We start from the raw sequence: 17,419 nt of genomic DNA, 5'->3' as shown, positions 1-17,419 counted from the left end.
TTGGTCGTATGGATAGGGCAGATCTGATGACATCAATTAAGAAAGTTAGACCTGAAAGATTCTGCCCCTTCATTACAGACTTTTCCATACAGTACAGGGATATAGCCAAGGTTATTAGGAAAAATTGGGCCATCCTGAAAAGTGACCCAGTTTTGGGTGAAGTGATTCCAGCATTTCCTGAGATTTCTTTCAGAAAGTCCACACCACTACGGCTCACAGTGGCTCCTAACGTGGACCCACCTAAAAACATGTCCTCAACTTTTGGTCTAGCAGGTTTTTACCCATGCAACAAGTGCATTGCTTGTCAGTATAATGGGATACATAAAACTAAAATTAAGGAATTCAAATCAAATGTGACAGGAAGGAGCTATATTATAAGACCACTGATTACATGCAATAGCATGCATACGGTCTATCTCCTAGAATGCTCCTGCGGACTTCAGTACATTGGGAGGACCACAAGACGTTTGAGAGACAGTCTGAGGGAACATTTTAATAACATTAAGAAGGGTTTCAAGTACCACTCACTCTCCAAGCACTTAAGGGACCATCATGATAGAGACCCTTCATTATTGAAGTTTACAGCCATTGATTCTATCACACAACATTGGAGAGGGGGTCATAAGAGAAGAGCCGTATCCCAGCTTGAAACTAAATGGATAGTGGACTTGAAGTCCCTGTCTCCCCATGGCCTTAATGTGGATCTGGACATAAACTGCTTCATAGATAATACTTAAATATAATATATTTAGGGGTTCACATTATATATTTGTCTAAATGATTTTAACTATCACCTGGCAGGTAGGATTATGTTTTCATATATTATTATCATGCGGAATTTATATTTTGTAGTGGTACCACTCAAGGTTGTAGCATCCTTTTATGAGAGTTGGCACCCATACCATACATTTATATTTATTGATTTTTATTTACTTCTTTTATTTTAATCTGTTTATACTATGTATTTTTTATGGTTTAGCATTATGTTATGGGAACATAGGTATATGTTTGGGCTCCTGAGGGGCATTAAGCCTCTTCAGAGGGCCACATATTATTCTATCTCCCAACCAGATATTCTGATAATTTTATAATAATTTTAGCTAATCCAGTATTTGTGTAAGCTTTTATTGATATTGCATATTTTATATGTTGATTTTAGAATTATGAATTTTATATACTGCGGAATAATAAGGTTCTATGATGCCCATGTAATATGGTTTAATTTTTAAAATAGGTATGTTCACATGAATGGTGAACAATGGTGTGTTTATATCAAGTAACTTCAAGAACAATACTGTATATATATCAAATGGGTTCAACAAAATGGAGTCCGTTTGTTCAAAATTGGGGAGATACACTCTGGAATCTTCATGCACTTCTGTTTGTATGCTCCTAATTAAGTAAGATATGAGCCATGAAGTTTTTTAGGGTTTTATGGCGTTTAACCTCTATTTTACATTACCCCTTTTGCATTTAACTTTGCATGACAGTATTCTCTGCGCATGTGTTTGCCCGCGCGTGTGTTTGCCCGCGCGTGCGCAGTGGCTAAGGGAGGAGCCATGTCTGCGGGGATGATGCGGCCAGCGGTGCGCTTCTTGAAAAATGACCGCGGCGTGTGACGTCATTCGCGCATGCGCGGTCACACGCAGCGGCGAGTGGTGGCCTCTGCGCACGCGCGGCTTTATCTATATTAACAGGCGTCTCATTAAGAGGATTTACCCCTTTAATAACGTGCGTTTTGCATGAAACATGTCAGGGGAATCCGTCAATTTGATGCTTTTTTCTTCAGATGACTGCTTTTTTTATGGGGAAAGCCTGAAAGCCATTACTGTGTTACATGTGAGTGTTCTGCAGTTTATTTTTGGATTTTATTATAATAAAACAATACTACACTATTAGCACCATTTTGCCTCCCTAGTTCGTTACGTTTCAAGCCATCTAAGATGGAGCAGTTTCAGGAGTCTGGACGGCGTTGGACCCTTTAGTGAGTCTGAAGTGACCCCCAAGCGTCAGTGGCATCATTCCTTGAAGTCCGCTACAGCCCCAGATGACGCCATACCGGTGACCAGACCTTGACGTCTTCACGGATTATTTACATACAATGCTCAATTTGTATGTACTTCTGGTAAGTGCATTATTGTACTATTTCCTCACGGAACATTTAGGATTATATTGCACCATTTGGCCTCAACAGCGATTGGAACACCATCGTATTTGGGACTCATATGTACCATATATGAACACTTTTATGAACATACATCATCTCTTGCTCTTTATGGTTGTTACTACGATTCTAATTTTAGCGCTGCATATTCAAGACTTTATTACTGAGGTGCTGAGGTATACCTTTTATGCTAGCAGCTCTCTACTACTATCTGTCTGATCTGTATCAAGTTGCGCTTGTTCACTTTAGTTTATTTTATATTTTCCATATATTATGGTCATGTAAATCTCTCAGATCTTATTGGAACAGCGTTTTCCAATTGATCTCAACACTAACCGAAACCCAAGTAACACCAAACCCTACTCTTGCACTCCTCCACATTCTCGTACCATTATTATCCACACGCTAGCAGCGGCTAAAACCAACCTTACTAAATTATGGAACACTTCCAAAATTTCATCCCTCACCTCTCTTATAACAGATCTCAACTTCCAATGCGAAATGGAAAGAAGATCAGCCCTCAACAATTCCTCCAACCTCATGTTCAAATTTCAGTGGTCTCGATGGCTACAGAACCCAAACTGTTCCGTAAAATGCTGATAACCTAATTGTACAACAGTAAGACCTCTTACCCAAGACTGGTGCTTTCATCACCCTCCCCCTCCCCCCCACCCCCCTACTTCCCCTACCTCCTCCCCACCATATCCTTTTACCCCTGTTCCTTACCCCCTTTACAAATCGTACACACACACAAACGGTTCACTCTAAACTGAGCATACTTCTCAGGTCAATGCGACTTATGTATGTAATGCCCCCAGCCAAATGGTGGGGAAATTTATTTTGCACTAAAACATACTGCTGTTCTTGACTTTGAACCGTATTTTCATAATATGTTTTGTAATAAAATCTTTCAATAAAAAATACTGAAACATAAATTGGCCCTAGTATGTGTAGGAATTGGAGTTAGGAACCTTAGATTGTACACCCGTTGAGGGTTAGGGACTGATGTGAATGTACAATATATAGATGTAAAGCACTGCATAAATTGATGGCGCTATATAAGTACCCAAAATAAATAAATTACACCACTGCCTTTGTACTGTAACTTTAATAACCTCTTTTTCATTTTCTTTTCAAATAGTTTTTGTTAAAGCATACGTAGAGGTGAGTATCACAAACAGTCAATAATTTTTAACATAGCAGAGGCTATCAAGGTATGATAGGGTGAATAGAGCAATTAAGTCATCAAGTATTAACCTAAATGTAATACATATCAAGTGGTCTAGCTAAGAGGACCTTTATTTATTATAGGTACTTATATAGCGCCATCAATTTACGCAGCAATTCACATACATATTGTACATTCACATCAGTCCCTAACCCTCAAGGGGAGTACAATCTAAGATCCGTAACTCACATTGATACATACACATACAAGGGAAAATTTCGACAGGATCCAAATAACCTACCAGCATGCCTTTGGAGTGTGGGAGGAAACCCACACAGGCACAGAGAGAACATGCAAATTCCAGGCAGGTGGTGCCATGGCTGGGATTCAAACCAATGAACCTAGTACTGCTAGGCGGATGTGTTAACCACTTAGCCACTGTGCTGCCCATTAGTTTACATAGAAGATAGACCTCTATGTATAAACATATAAACAAAAGAATACAAATTTTTGGGCATACTGTTGTTAATGGGTGACTTTTAAAGCACCATGATTAAACAACAATCACTGTTAAAATAGAATTGTATTTCTCGATTATCTTTTTTTAAAAAAGTACATAAAACAAAATCATACACAGAATGACAACATGGTATATACTTGACAAAGTAAACATCTTCATCTGTATTACAGAAAATTATCTCCAAAATTTTGCATAGCCCTGTATAGCCCTATCGCACAACCTATCACACAACCTGATCAGTTTTGACAAGGGTAGGAGTAGTCTTAGCTAATCTACGTATTGGCCAGACTTTTAGAATATATTTTAAGGTCTGAGTTGAGTAGAGAAATGGGACTGAAATGTTGTGGGCAACCTGACATCTTCCCTGGTTTAAGCAATGTTATGATTGTGGCCTACAACATTTCTTGAGGGAAAAATGCGGAAGACGCAGCTTGATTAAATGGCATGATATATGTTGTAATATTCTGCTGAAAACCATTGGGGCCTGTGGATTTATTATTCACTAAAGTTTTGATAACAGCCAATATCTCAGCTACTGTGATAGGCACATTTTGTTTGTTTAAAGTTTCTTGGGATATTGATGGAAGTAGTATGGAATATAGAAATTCCTGTATAGAGGAGTTGTGGAGTTTGAGGACCTAGTTGATGGTTATAAAGTCTTTGATTGTATTGAAGTATTTTTGAAAAGCAGTAGCAAAAATTTGCATTTTTTGCCAAAAAGTTCTCTGTGTTATTGCCTTGTGAGGAATGTAAGGCTTTAAACATTCTCAAAGACTGTTCATAGTTACAGAGTAATAATGATTGAAGAGAATGTGTATACTTTTGTAGTTCCTCAAGTTGTGAGGAGGATAGGGTGTTTTTCTGAGTTTAATTTTCTGTAGAAAGTCAGATATCTCCTGCATTTTCCACTTTTTTTTACAGAGAGGCCATTTGTAATAAGACTCTTCTGCAAAAGGCCTAATGGGTACACCATATGGTAAAAATACTGGGAGTGGAGTTCTGAGTGAAACATTATTTGATATTGTGCTGTGATAAGTTTTCCCGGAAAGGGGGTTTAGAAAAAAGAGAGACAATGGGATTGATTTACTAAAGGCAAATGGACTGTGCACTTTGCAAAGTGTAGTTGCACTCTGCAGAGCTTAGTAAATGAGGTAAAGCTTCACTTTGCAAAAAATACCCAATCACATGCAAGGAAAATAAAAACAACAGAATTTTTTTGCACATGATTGAATGACCCAAGCTCTGGAGCAACTGCTCTTGCAGAGAGCAACTGAACCTTGCAAAGCGCACAGTCTATTTGCCTTTAGTAAATCAACCCCATTGCTGCACCTCATGTGGGATGGATTCACTGCATGTGACTCTACAATAGAAAATGAGATAGACGCGTGATCCAACCAGGTGATCAAGTGGATCTTTGCCGAAGAGATCTTAGTCAGTAGTGAAATATTAGAAACAAAAGGTCTATAGGAGTAGTGTATGTGGAGCCGAAAACAAAGTAAAATCTGTTGTTCACATATGTGTGGAAATGGTCTGGGTGAACATTTAGGGGGATTTTTGGCCTGAAATGCATTTCTTGTATGCAAAGGACATCCCTTGAGACTGTTGATTTCACACCACATTGCCTTCTTTTTAAATGGGTTTTTCAACCCATGGGCATTTGATGAGATGACTTTAAGTCCAATTGACTATGTAATGTTTGAGCGATAGTGTAATAGGGTTCCTTCATTGAAATAGTGTACATCTGGCTGCTTTAGTATTGGTTACATTACCAGGTATTGAAAAAGTGCTTCTCAATCGTATGTATTGGTGTAGGCTGAAGGTATCTCTTGGTTGGTGTGGCGGAAACATCCAGAAACTAGAAACAGTCAAACAGAAGTTATAAAGCAAAACATTAAAACACATGAGATAAATCTTAGAGATGGTAATATTGCGGTTCCATTTGGAGGTAAACACTCCAAGGAGCAACAAGGTTCACAAAGTCACATTAGGCACCGAACAGCAACTGTAAGCTCTATACATATTAGTTTAGATGCCATATTTAATCAGGTGCCTTCTCCCACAGTGACTCAATTCTGGCTGGTGGTGTTTTAGCTGGTGGAGCCTCTTGCCCACATTCTTTAGGCCCCATTGCTTAGCTAGCTGCATTCCCTCCGCCTTGAATGATATAGTGTAGCAGCAGCATTCCCAGGTAATCAGAAGTTTATCCGGGATTCCCCAACAGTATGTAATGTTGTTATTGCGATACAATTTGGTTAGGGATACCAATTGCTTGCAGGCTAATATGTTATGTTGTGAAAGATCCGAGTATAAGTTTAGTCAAGTACAGTATATAGTGCAGACAGGGATGCCTGTTTGGCAAATTGCATTAGGGCTTCTTTTACATGGTAAAAGTGGATCCAAGCAATTACATACCATTATCAGGTAGATATGATGGTTTAGGGAGCCTGTGGGCTCGATCCACTGTGATTTGGGGGTATCAGGACGAAGATTAGATTTAAACTGCTGTACATAGTTGCAAAGCTCAGAAGGATGGATTGATTCATCAATGGCTCTACATTTAATGTTATTGTTTCTTGAGCAGTCCTCAAGATCCACCAACTTGGTTTTCAAAGCTTTGAGTTCTTCCTCTGAGCCATTGTGGGCATCGATTAATTTGTTATGGGCCTCCGAAAACTCCCCCATTTTAATTTCCACATGACTGATTCTCTCTCCTATTATATCAACTTGATGACTTGAGTGGCCATAGACAGCATATAAAAAAAAATAAAAACTGTGCACTACCTGAATAAAATGAAAAAACAAAAATTGTGACAATGAAGGCTGCGGCTAGCATTAAAATTGTGTCCCCACAATCAAACCATAAATCATAAATAAAACAATGCTGTGCAGCAAATTAAATGAAAATTGAAATAAATCAAAAATGAAATGAAAAGAAATAAACATATCTGAACTAAAGTGTCCATGATACATCTGATGAAGTCACGGGTAAGGGATTGGCCTTGAGCGGATTGAAGCTGAATGGAAGTGCAGCTTGGATTTGGTGATTTTTACCTATTTCATGGCTTTTTATTAGTTTTCTATATGTCAGTGTACTACTTTTTATAATAAATACATCTGTCAGTGCATACTGCGACCTTCAACTTCCTTAAAGGGACTGGTCCCTAGTTCTGGCTTAACGTTTTATTGAAAGCTTAAAGGTGGCTGACCACTTTCATATGGTTGATGATTGGGAAAGTGAAGAACCTTTTGCCTATTTGGTATTACAAATATCTCTTATCTATCTATTGCTCTGAGGTGAGAGTTCTGTGAGCACTGAGATGACACTGCCTGTATGATCTATAGCACTTCATCTGATTTTGTTGGGATATTAGCACAGGAAGAAGCATTTCACTATTGAATCATTACTGATGATTTCACATTGATGGACTTGTTTTCATGGACACTTTATTTCAGATATGTTTTATTTATGTTATTTCTTTTCATTTCATTTTTGATTTATTTACATTTTCATTTAATTTGCAGTGCAGCATTGTTTTATTTATGATTCATAGACAGCATAGCCCTCAGGGATATGAGCATGTCTTTTAATGTAGTATCTGATAATGGCTGTCCGGCCATGGGGAATCATCAATACACTCTACAAATCTCCTGATTTGTCCCCCTTAGCCTGCTCACCTGCATAGTGGTGTGATGGAGACATCCTTGAACTGGATTCACAGGGCTTGTCAGCGGAGTGTGTCTATGTGATAATCGTCTGCTGCCCCTAGAGTGAGCACAGTGTGGAGAGCCACTGGTGGGAGACAATGGGGATTTGCTATGGCCAACGTCAATTCGTCCGATATTCTCATCATGTATATGAGGATTAAGGAAAAACTGGGGGATCATCAGACCAAATCTCCCACTCCAGGCAGTATAGATGTAGGGATTGTGCTGGCCTGCTAAAACTACAGAGGGGCAGTGACAAGACCAGAAACCCTGTTCAAGGAGAGAATGCGGTGGCAACTGACCTTCTGAACTGGGACCTGATAAAACAAGCCCTATGTTTTACTACCTTGAATGATTTTATTAACTTCTTCCCTACTGCACTATAGTCGAAGGATGGCTACAGCGCGGTTGTCTAGTTTTGGGATGACTCCCATGGACATCATTCCAGAACATGCCCCTTGCGCACCCCCAGCGGCGCACAATCAGCGCCGCTGGTGATTGCTGTATCCTACGGACACAGCTGATCATGAGATATGATAAAGGCCAATCACAGCGGCCCTTTACCATGTGATCAACTGTGTCCAATGACTCAGCAGATCACCGGGTAAATACAGTTGTCGGTTATCGGCTGCACTTTCCTCATGTTGTCACAGCGTGAGGAAAGTACTGGCGATAACTGGCAATTGTCAGAGAAGTGATCGGCACTGATCATCAGGGCACTGATGATCACTGCCCTGATGATTAGTGCCCAGCAGTGCCGCCCACCTGTGCCCATCAGTGCCACCCACATGTGCCCATCCGTGCCACCCACATGTGCCTATTCGTGCCACCCACCTGTGCCCAGCAGTGCCCAGCAGTGCCACCCACCTGTGCCCAGCAGTGCCGCCCATCAGTGCTGCCCATCAGTACCACCCATCAGTGCTCATCAGTGCCACCTATCAGTGCCTATCAGTGCCGCCTATTAGTGCCCATCAGTGCTGCCTATCAGTGCCTAATATCAGTGCCACCTATCAGTGCCCCTCAGTGCCACCTGTCAGTGCCTCCTATCAGTGCCCAGCAGTGCTGCCTATCCGCGCCACCTCATCAGTGCTGCCTATCAGTGCCCATCAGTGCTGTCTATCAGTGCCTCCTATTATTGCCGCCTATCAGTGCCCATCAGTGCTGCCTATCAGTGCCCATCAGTGCTGCCTATCAGCGCAGCTTCATCAACGCACATCAGTGAAGGAGAAAAATTACCTGTTTGCAAAACTTTTTTTTTCAATGTTTTTGCTATTTTTTTGATTATAGCTCAAAAAATAAAACACCCAGTGGCAATTAAATATAACCAAAGGAAAGCTCTATTTGTGTGAAACAAATCATAAAAATTTCATATGGGTACAATGTTGCATGACTGCGCAATTGTCATTCAAAATGCGACAGCGCTGAAAGCTGAAAATTGGCCTGGGCAGGAAAGGGGTGACAGTGCCCAGTAGACAAGTGGTTAAAAGACAGCTGGAATAGCTGGAAAGATACAAAAAGAATCATGTAAGGTTAGGGGTTACCTTTGCAAAGCAGATATTCAGCTTTAAAGGATAAGTGTACTTATTTTTTTCATCAACATTTTCGCTTGATATACTTACCTCCAACATTGCTGTTTTGAGACCTTTACTATGTAGCCTGCAGGGGCTGTATGACCTCTTGCTGAAATATTCAGAAATCTTTTGAATGAGACCTGAAGCTTTCATACAAAAGACTGGCAATGTTCTTAGTGCATGAATGCTGATGCATGAGATAATGATGTTGATTCTCTAAAGGATTAATGACTGTTCACTTAGCAAAGTGAATGCTCAGTTAGCTTAATAAATAGGGTGAAGCTGTTTTCACTTTAAATACACAATCATTTACAAGAAAACTAAAAAAAATGAATTTTTTCTTGCAAATAATTGGATTATCAAAGTAAACACAGCTTTTCTCTTTTTACTAAACTAATTGAGTATTCATTTGCAAAGTGAATAATTAAAATTTTGCTTTGGTAAAACGGCCCAATGACTGCATATATGAATTTTATCGCTGTTTGTGGTTTGCCAATCCATTAAATTCCAAACATGATATTTTTCAATGCATAAATATTGTTTCTGGTGTTTCATATACAATTCCATTTTCTATGTTTCTGAGAAATTCTGTTTAAAAAATAATTTTAACCCCATTGAAGCAGGCCTTTATCTGTGTGGCTGCATATCTGCAAACCTGTCTTTGTGCTAGGAGCGTGGGACACAGTGCACTCCCAGCACAGAGACTGTGCTTTCACCAGGAGCCCCAAGTCTTGTACTAATGATTGGGACCTTGGACTCCTGATTCCATGTCACCTGACTGCTGTGATAGCCTCTGATTGGCTATCATAGTGATCAGCCACTGTGCAGCCCACCCATGTGTTTACTTCTTTCCTCTGAATGGAGAGGAAGATGCATTGTACCTTTCTCTCTTTGCAATGAGAAAGATGTAAATAAACACAAATATGTAAAAATAATAATAAAAGAAAAACTAAAAAAATAGCTAGATCAAGGTTTTATCTGTCAGTGCCAGGGTTAGTGTTAGGCCCAACATAAGGGTCAAAGGTCAAGGTCAATATATTTTGGGTAGGACTTTTTAAAATAGTTTATTAAATTGGTATCAGTGTTGGTTAGTGTCATTGTTATTGTGTTTTGGGTGGAATAAAAAAAAAATGTGCACTATTGTTTCTGGGGCCTACAATGGGTACTAACAACAAATAACATATACATATGTGGTATCGCTGAAATTGTCAGAAGCAGAATTTATTTTAGGTTGTGCTTTGGTGGTAAATTGTGGTAATAGCAAGAAATATACAGCTAAATTAAAAAAATATATATTTTTTTTACTATTTTGGGCAAGTTTTGCTTTGATTATAAAAAAATCAGGAGATATCCATCACCATTTACCATCAAATGAAAGCCCACTTAGTACTGAATAAAAAAACAAGTTGTGATGATATGTACAGTTTTACTAACACATATCAAAGTTGCAAAATTGTGTTCAGGCATAAACATTTGTTTTACCCTCAGTCACTAAGGGGTTAACCTTTCTTTTTTTTAATTTACAAAGTCTTTGCTTTTTAAATCTAAATGTAAAAAAGTAAAACTATGACTGTGTAGACAGCCAGAAAGAAGGTTGTTCAGGTAAATTCATATTTTTCTTATTCTGACATTTAAATAAATTTGTTGTGTAGCTACACCACAAACACATGTTCATATGAACCTTTTCAGGCAAAAGCGTAGATAGCTTACGCAACAGAATACTTGTTTTTCCTTGCATGTCAAAGCATCAAAGTTATCACAGTCTATGAAATACTCAACTCTTATCCCGAAGCAGCCTCAATCAGCCTGTAATAACTAAAGAAAAGTAGACCCCCTTCACTTCAGCAAAAACCAAACAGAAACATTAAAGGCCTTGAGGGGAAGGAGAGGTAATTACAGACTCTGTCAGCAGGAGGCCGATAATTTGATTTAACGAAACACCCCCACCCTTTTCTTTTTTTTTCTTCTTTGAGACTTTTCATTTAGTATCTGTTTATGCTTCAACAAATTGAAACCCCACTGGCTGAAGCCTGGAGAGTGGCGCTCAACACTATAACACACTAGCTAGACGATTAGTTCAAGGTGTGGAAGGATTAGTGGTCTGAGGCTCTACCCCTCCTGCTTGCTCCTAGCTTGAGCTTTTCTCTACAGAGGTAAAAGACTTAAGACATGTGCAAATAATGAAGGTGAAAAAGGCAAGGTGGGGGGAGAAGGTGGGGAAGCCACAAGTGAAGAATGCAGAACAAACCTGTAATCCTGTGCTTACTAATGAGGAATAATCTTAACTCTTCATATACAACACTGGAAAAAGAACCTCATAGGATTAGTCTAACTAAAAGAGTCCAGTTTTTTTCTAGATGCTAGAGAGTTAAACTAACTGATTGTTTCTCATATCTCTCAATGACTTCAGTAGCAAGATCTTTGGCTGCCTGCCGTAACAATTAGGAAGGATTCTACTCGCCTTGCTGAATTTCTTAAACATTTTATAATATGGATAATGAAACAGAATAAACTAGAGCATCTCAAGATTGGCAAGGATATTTTAAAATGCCAATGTAAGTGGTAATAGAGCCAGCAGAAAAAGGTAGATATGCCACATAATTCCTTAGAAGTATATCCAAAGCTTTTTTGGGTGTGCTTCTCCTATGGATCACAGAATGAACTGTACTCCTGTGGCCCATTTTCAGTGGGTTAAAGCCTGCTGTTGGCTGATATCACAAAACGATCATATGCCTGAGCCAGCCTCTCCAACCCCCGCCAGAGCCCAGTGCTCCATTGAGCACTGTAGGGGCAGGGCACAGAGCCAGTGACTGACAGTCACCAGCTCTCTGCAGCCTGAAGGTCGAGAGTTGAGGGATCAGCTGTGTTTGGTCACTTAGTTCTCGGTTTTAGAGCTGAAGGGCAACAGATGCAGCATTGGATCAATGTTGCATCCACCTAGGTGAATATAATTTTTTTTTCTTTAAATTAAACCCATACAGTACTTTTCTTTTAAGATATATAATATGTCAGTGGGGGATGCAGTCTGACAGACTAAGAATATAAGTTAAAGTGTAACCTCTAGGATAAATGGCCTTTTAAAATTATCATGCATTGGGAGAAAATCCTTCCAGCCCAAATAACTTTAAAGTGTTGGGAAAATACCTTCAGCATCACCTATAAAGCTACCCGATGTAGCTCCCACTGGGAGTCATACTTAAAAACACTCCACCAATGGTACCTGACCCCGGTCAAACTTTCCATCTACTACCCGAAACAATCCTCTACATGCTGGAGACTCTGTGGTGAGCCAGGCTCAACAATCCACATTTTGTGGTCATGCAAATCACTTCGTTCCTTCTGGAATAAAACATTCCAGTTAATTTCTGAAATACACAAATTTCCATTAGTCCCGAACCCATCACTAGCACTCCTACACATTGGAATCGAGAAACTCCCTCCACGCTTCTGAACAATTATTACCCATATACTCTTTGCCGCAAAAATTAATATTACTAGACTATGGAACACAAACAATACCCCCACAATCACCTCATTGATTACAGACCTTAACACCCAATGCCAAATGGAAAAACTATCTGCAATCAACACTTCCTCCTATCACAAATTCAATCTCCAGTGGACCCGAAGGCTAAACCACCCTAAATGTAATATACAACCTTGATGACATCTCAGGAAATGAACTCACACCCCACACTAAGACTGGTAGCTACTCAATTCCCCAATTATATTCCTCCCTCCCCAACCCTACCCTCCCCCACCTCTCCACCACCACCCCCCCCTAATTCCCCTAACTCAGGGGTGGGAAAACTTTTTGACTTGAGGGCCGCAATGGGTTCATATATTATTCCCCCATAGTAAGCATAGTAATTAATCCCCCATATAGTAATTCATCCCCCATAGTAATTCATCCCCCATATAGTAATTCATCCCCCATATAGTAATTCATCCCCCATATAGTAATTCATCCCCCATAGTAATTCATCCCCCATATAGTAATTCATCCCCCATAGTAATTCATCCCCCATATAGTAATTCATCCCCCATATTAATTCTTCCCCCATAGTAATTCATACCCCATATAGTAATTCATCCCCCATAGTAATTCATCCCCCATATAGTAATTCATCCCCCATAGTAATTCATCCCCCATAGTAATTCATCCCCCATATAGTAATTCATCCCCCATATAGTAACTCATCCCCCCTATAGTAATTCATCCCCCATATTAATTCACCCCCTATAGTAATTCATCCCCCATAGTAATTCATCCCCCCTATAGTAATTCATCCCCCCTATAGTAATTCATTCCCCATATTAATTCATCCCCCATATTAATTCATCCCTCATATAGTATTTCATCCCCCACAGTACTATTCCCCCCCAAGTAGTAAGCCAAGTCCCCCCTGTGTCAATTCACTTACCTTTGCTCCGCGCGTTCCTCTCGCCGTATTCCCGCGCCATTCCGGTCTTCAGGGCAGACTGTGAGAGGAGCCTAGCTCCCCTTACGTTCGTCACGCTGCCCCGCCTACACACATCCTGACAGCCACATCCGCGGGCCGGATTAAAAGGTCAGCCGGGCCGTAGTTTGCCCATTGCTGCCCTAACTCCTCACCAAGGCCCTTCAAAGGCACACGAATACCTCTGATGATCTTGCTAAACAAGACCAATACCCCATCTGTCCAGAGGGCAGATCTACAACAAATTGATCAACCATATTTGTCTACTGTAATGTTGTATGATTGAACCTTATTTCTTTTCCCTGTTTTTCCATGTTTATCCTTGAAAACTCAATAAAAATATTGAAACATAAAATTATCATGCAAGGGAATTTCAAACTGTTTGTACTAAAGTGATTGTAAAGGCTCATCTTTTAAGTTTTAAAAATAACAAACGTGTCATACTTACCTGCTCTGTGCATGCTGGAAAATCTTTCTTCATGAGCAGCTGCAGCCACTCAGCTGCAGGTGCTGATCTGTGTATTCTGACATCTTTGGGTGCCACTGTCAGAAAACTACATCCTGGCGGGAAGAATTCCTACATCGACCTCATTTGTGTGGATGGAGAAATCTATTTTTTTATTTTTGTTTATTCCTTTTAATGAAAAAAAAACTAAGTGTATAACAAACTTAATACTACCCTCTCCTAGACCAACAATGTTGATGTCTCAGTTTCTTCTTCATCCAGAGTGGAAACACCCTAATACAGAAGTTGTGTTACTGACCAGATCACAAAATGAAAATAAAGGAAATTAAACTAAAAAAAATAAAATCCAGCCACCACATTTATGGACTGGTAAACTGCACTATATTAGATTTTGGTTTAATACCACTTTGGATATGGTAACGACAGAAGCAGGTATATTATGTTAGTATACATAGGTTGTGCCATTATAAAAATTTAATTTTCATCTCAAATGTTTAATAAAATAGGGATATTGATAAGGCTGGAGTATGATTTGAGGGCTGCGGCTGATTGTTAGTAATTTTCTGATAGATAACTGACTTATGTATGGGTAATTCAAGATGACTCATAGACTGGAAGGACATTGTAATTAATATGTAATTGCATACAGTGGCAATGACTGCAATTGGAATTACAATTCTCATCATATGTTATACGAGACGGTATCAAAAAGTTTCGAGACTAGCTCTGCTTACAAGAAAGTATGTTATTTATCTACGTTTACACACTATCACATTCAAAATAGTCCCATTGCACAGCAATACAGCACTCCCAGAGTTCCTGTCAATTCTGGAATGCGCCCTGGAAGTCTTCTTTTTGAAGCATGTCAAGCACCTTCAGCTCTTCATGCTGGATCTCTGCAATGTTGTCAAAACAGCAACCTTTGAGCTGGATCTTCATTTTGGGGAGAGGGTGAAGTCCGCAGGAGCCAAATCTGGTGAGAAGGATGGATGTGAGATCATTGCAGCCTGGGGACGAACTTGGTAGCAACACGGTTAACGTTCAAATCACACGTGAGGATTGCCTTGACTGTTCCCTATTACACACTGACAATAGCAGCAATATTGTGGATTGTTCTCAGATGATCATCATGCACAAGTTCTAGAAGGTTTTGACTTTTCAACATTTTCTGGGGTTGAGCTCATTGAAGGTCTTCCTGATCTCTCGCCATCTTCCAGCGATGTTCTTCCACTCTTGAAGTGCGTGTGCCACTCAAAATACCTTGAACGACTCATTGCAGCAGTGTTGTGAACTTGCCAAATCATGTCAAACGTCTCTGTGGCAGATTTGCCCAGTTTCCCACAGAATTTCACATTTGCTCTTTGTTCAAATTTGCTGCCCTCCTGCTACCGTCCTGTAGCAGTCACAGACCCGGCAGAGGCACTTACGTGGGTGAAATTGGGAATTGGAAGCCGCCCACGCCGCCTCCTCTGGACCCATGCTGAATCAATTCTTCACTAGGCCTGCATCCCCGGCCTCGAGTAGTTGTGGCACAGTTGCCCCTGCTTCCTTGCTTCTTACTCCGGTGGTCCCTTCTCTGATGGTGGATATCCTGGAGGACAAACTGCAAGTTTTTTTATGCAATATCACCGGCATTATCTCTGCGGAAATTAGAAAGCTGGCTCAGGAGCTTAGATTACCCAATTGAGAGATCGCATAGACCTCCTTGAGTCAAAGTTTGGCAAATTTGTACAATATGTCTATGTCCTGGAAGAGGATAATGCAAATCTTAAGCATCCCATGTCTCAGCTGCAGCTCCAGCAGGAAGACCTGGAAAACAGGGAGCACCATCAGAATATCCATGTCTGTGGCATCTCTGAAACTGTCCCTGTCTCCCACCTTCAACGTTACCTACTGTCTCTGTTTACCACTCTGGACCCCAAAGTCCCAGATGTTGATTGGTGTATAGATTGGGCCCATAGGTCACTGGGTCCTAAGCCTCCTGAGGGTACTAGGCCCAGAGATTCGTTTTCACTACTTTGACAGCAAAGAAGCCTTGCTGTCTTCCACCCGTAATAAGTCCTCCCTGGAATTTAAAGGAGACAGACTTCAAATTTTCAGTGATTATCTCCCATCACCTTGGCAAAAAGACATGCCTTGAAGCGATTACCACTCATCTCCAACAGCACCGCATCGCTTACCGGTGAGCATTCCCTTTAGAGCTAGTTGTCTCCAAAGATGATGCCCAAGTTGTACTTCGTGATCTGCATGAACTGGACTCCTTTTTTTTTTTGTAATCAATAAATTTTTATTTGCATTTTTTATACATTACAAGAAAGGGTCTAACATTAGATCAACAAACTACACGGTACATCAACAGGTACATGTACAGAGTATACTGTATACAATATATATCAATATTCAAATCTTTTTTTTTCAATCTACTTGAAGTCTTTTAAGCACCTCATTCACAACACATTTCTATACATCCTTAACTCTATCTCTACTATTCCAGTTTACACAAGGTTTCCATTGGTGATTAAATCTGGCAATTTTTTTTCTGATAGCTAAGAAACGTTCATGGACATAATTTGGTTTTAAAATCTGTATAGACTCAGAAGGGTTAGGTGTAAGAGATTTTTTCCAGTTCCTAGTTATAGTGGTTCTGGCTGCCAGTAAAATACGGGACATGGACATATGAAAGCGAGGGGGTATTTCAGAAATTCCCAAACTTAAGAGAGCAAGAGCTGGATTAGGTTTCATCAATATACTAGTAACCTCTGAGATAATAAGAAATATTTTTTTCCAAAAGCTTGTGAGATTCTTGCAGTACCATAAGATGTGTGGTAGAGTGCCTATGGCACCACAGTTTCTCCAGCATAGAGGAGAGTGGATGAGGCTAAATTTGGAAAGTCTATATGGGGTGTAGTACCAACATGTGATCATTTTTAAGGATAGTTCCTTCCGTTAGGCCACGCAAAAAGCGTAGGGCGTGGCCTAAGGGATGTGACGTCAGGATGTTCCTTGGAGCTGTCGGCTGTGAGATCACAGTGTGCGAGGTCCGTCCCTGTCTTCCTTAGCGGATGTTTCAGATGCTGTTCATGCTGGTGTCATTTGAGATATTGTGTCATTTCTTCATGCTGTTCATGCTGGTGTCGGCTGAGATATTGTGTATTTCTTCCGCCCATCCTTTCCTTCCACACACCGATCCCTATCTTCCACCCATCCCTTACACCCACCCCTCCCTTCCATCCATCCACCCACCCCTCCCTCCCTCCTTTCCTATCTTGAGTCATGTTGAGTCCAAACTACCTTCCATCCGCCAACCCCTTCCTTCCTTCCTTCCTTCCTTCCTTCCTTCCTCACCTCTTTTCCTTCCCTTCTTT

Source organism: Staurois parvus, unplaced genomic scaffold (genome assembly GCF_062004578.1).
Source record: "Staurois parvus isolate SC_StPar_1 unplaced genomic scaffold, SC_StPar_1.0 ptg000499l, whole genome shotgun sequence".
Classification (NCBI taxonomy): Eukaryota; Metazoa; Chordata; class Amphibia; order Anura; family Ranidae; genus Staurois; species Staurois parvus.
Note: the sequence above shows the minus strand (reverse complement) of the source record.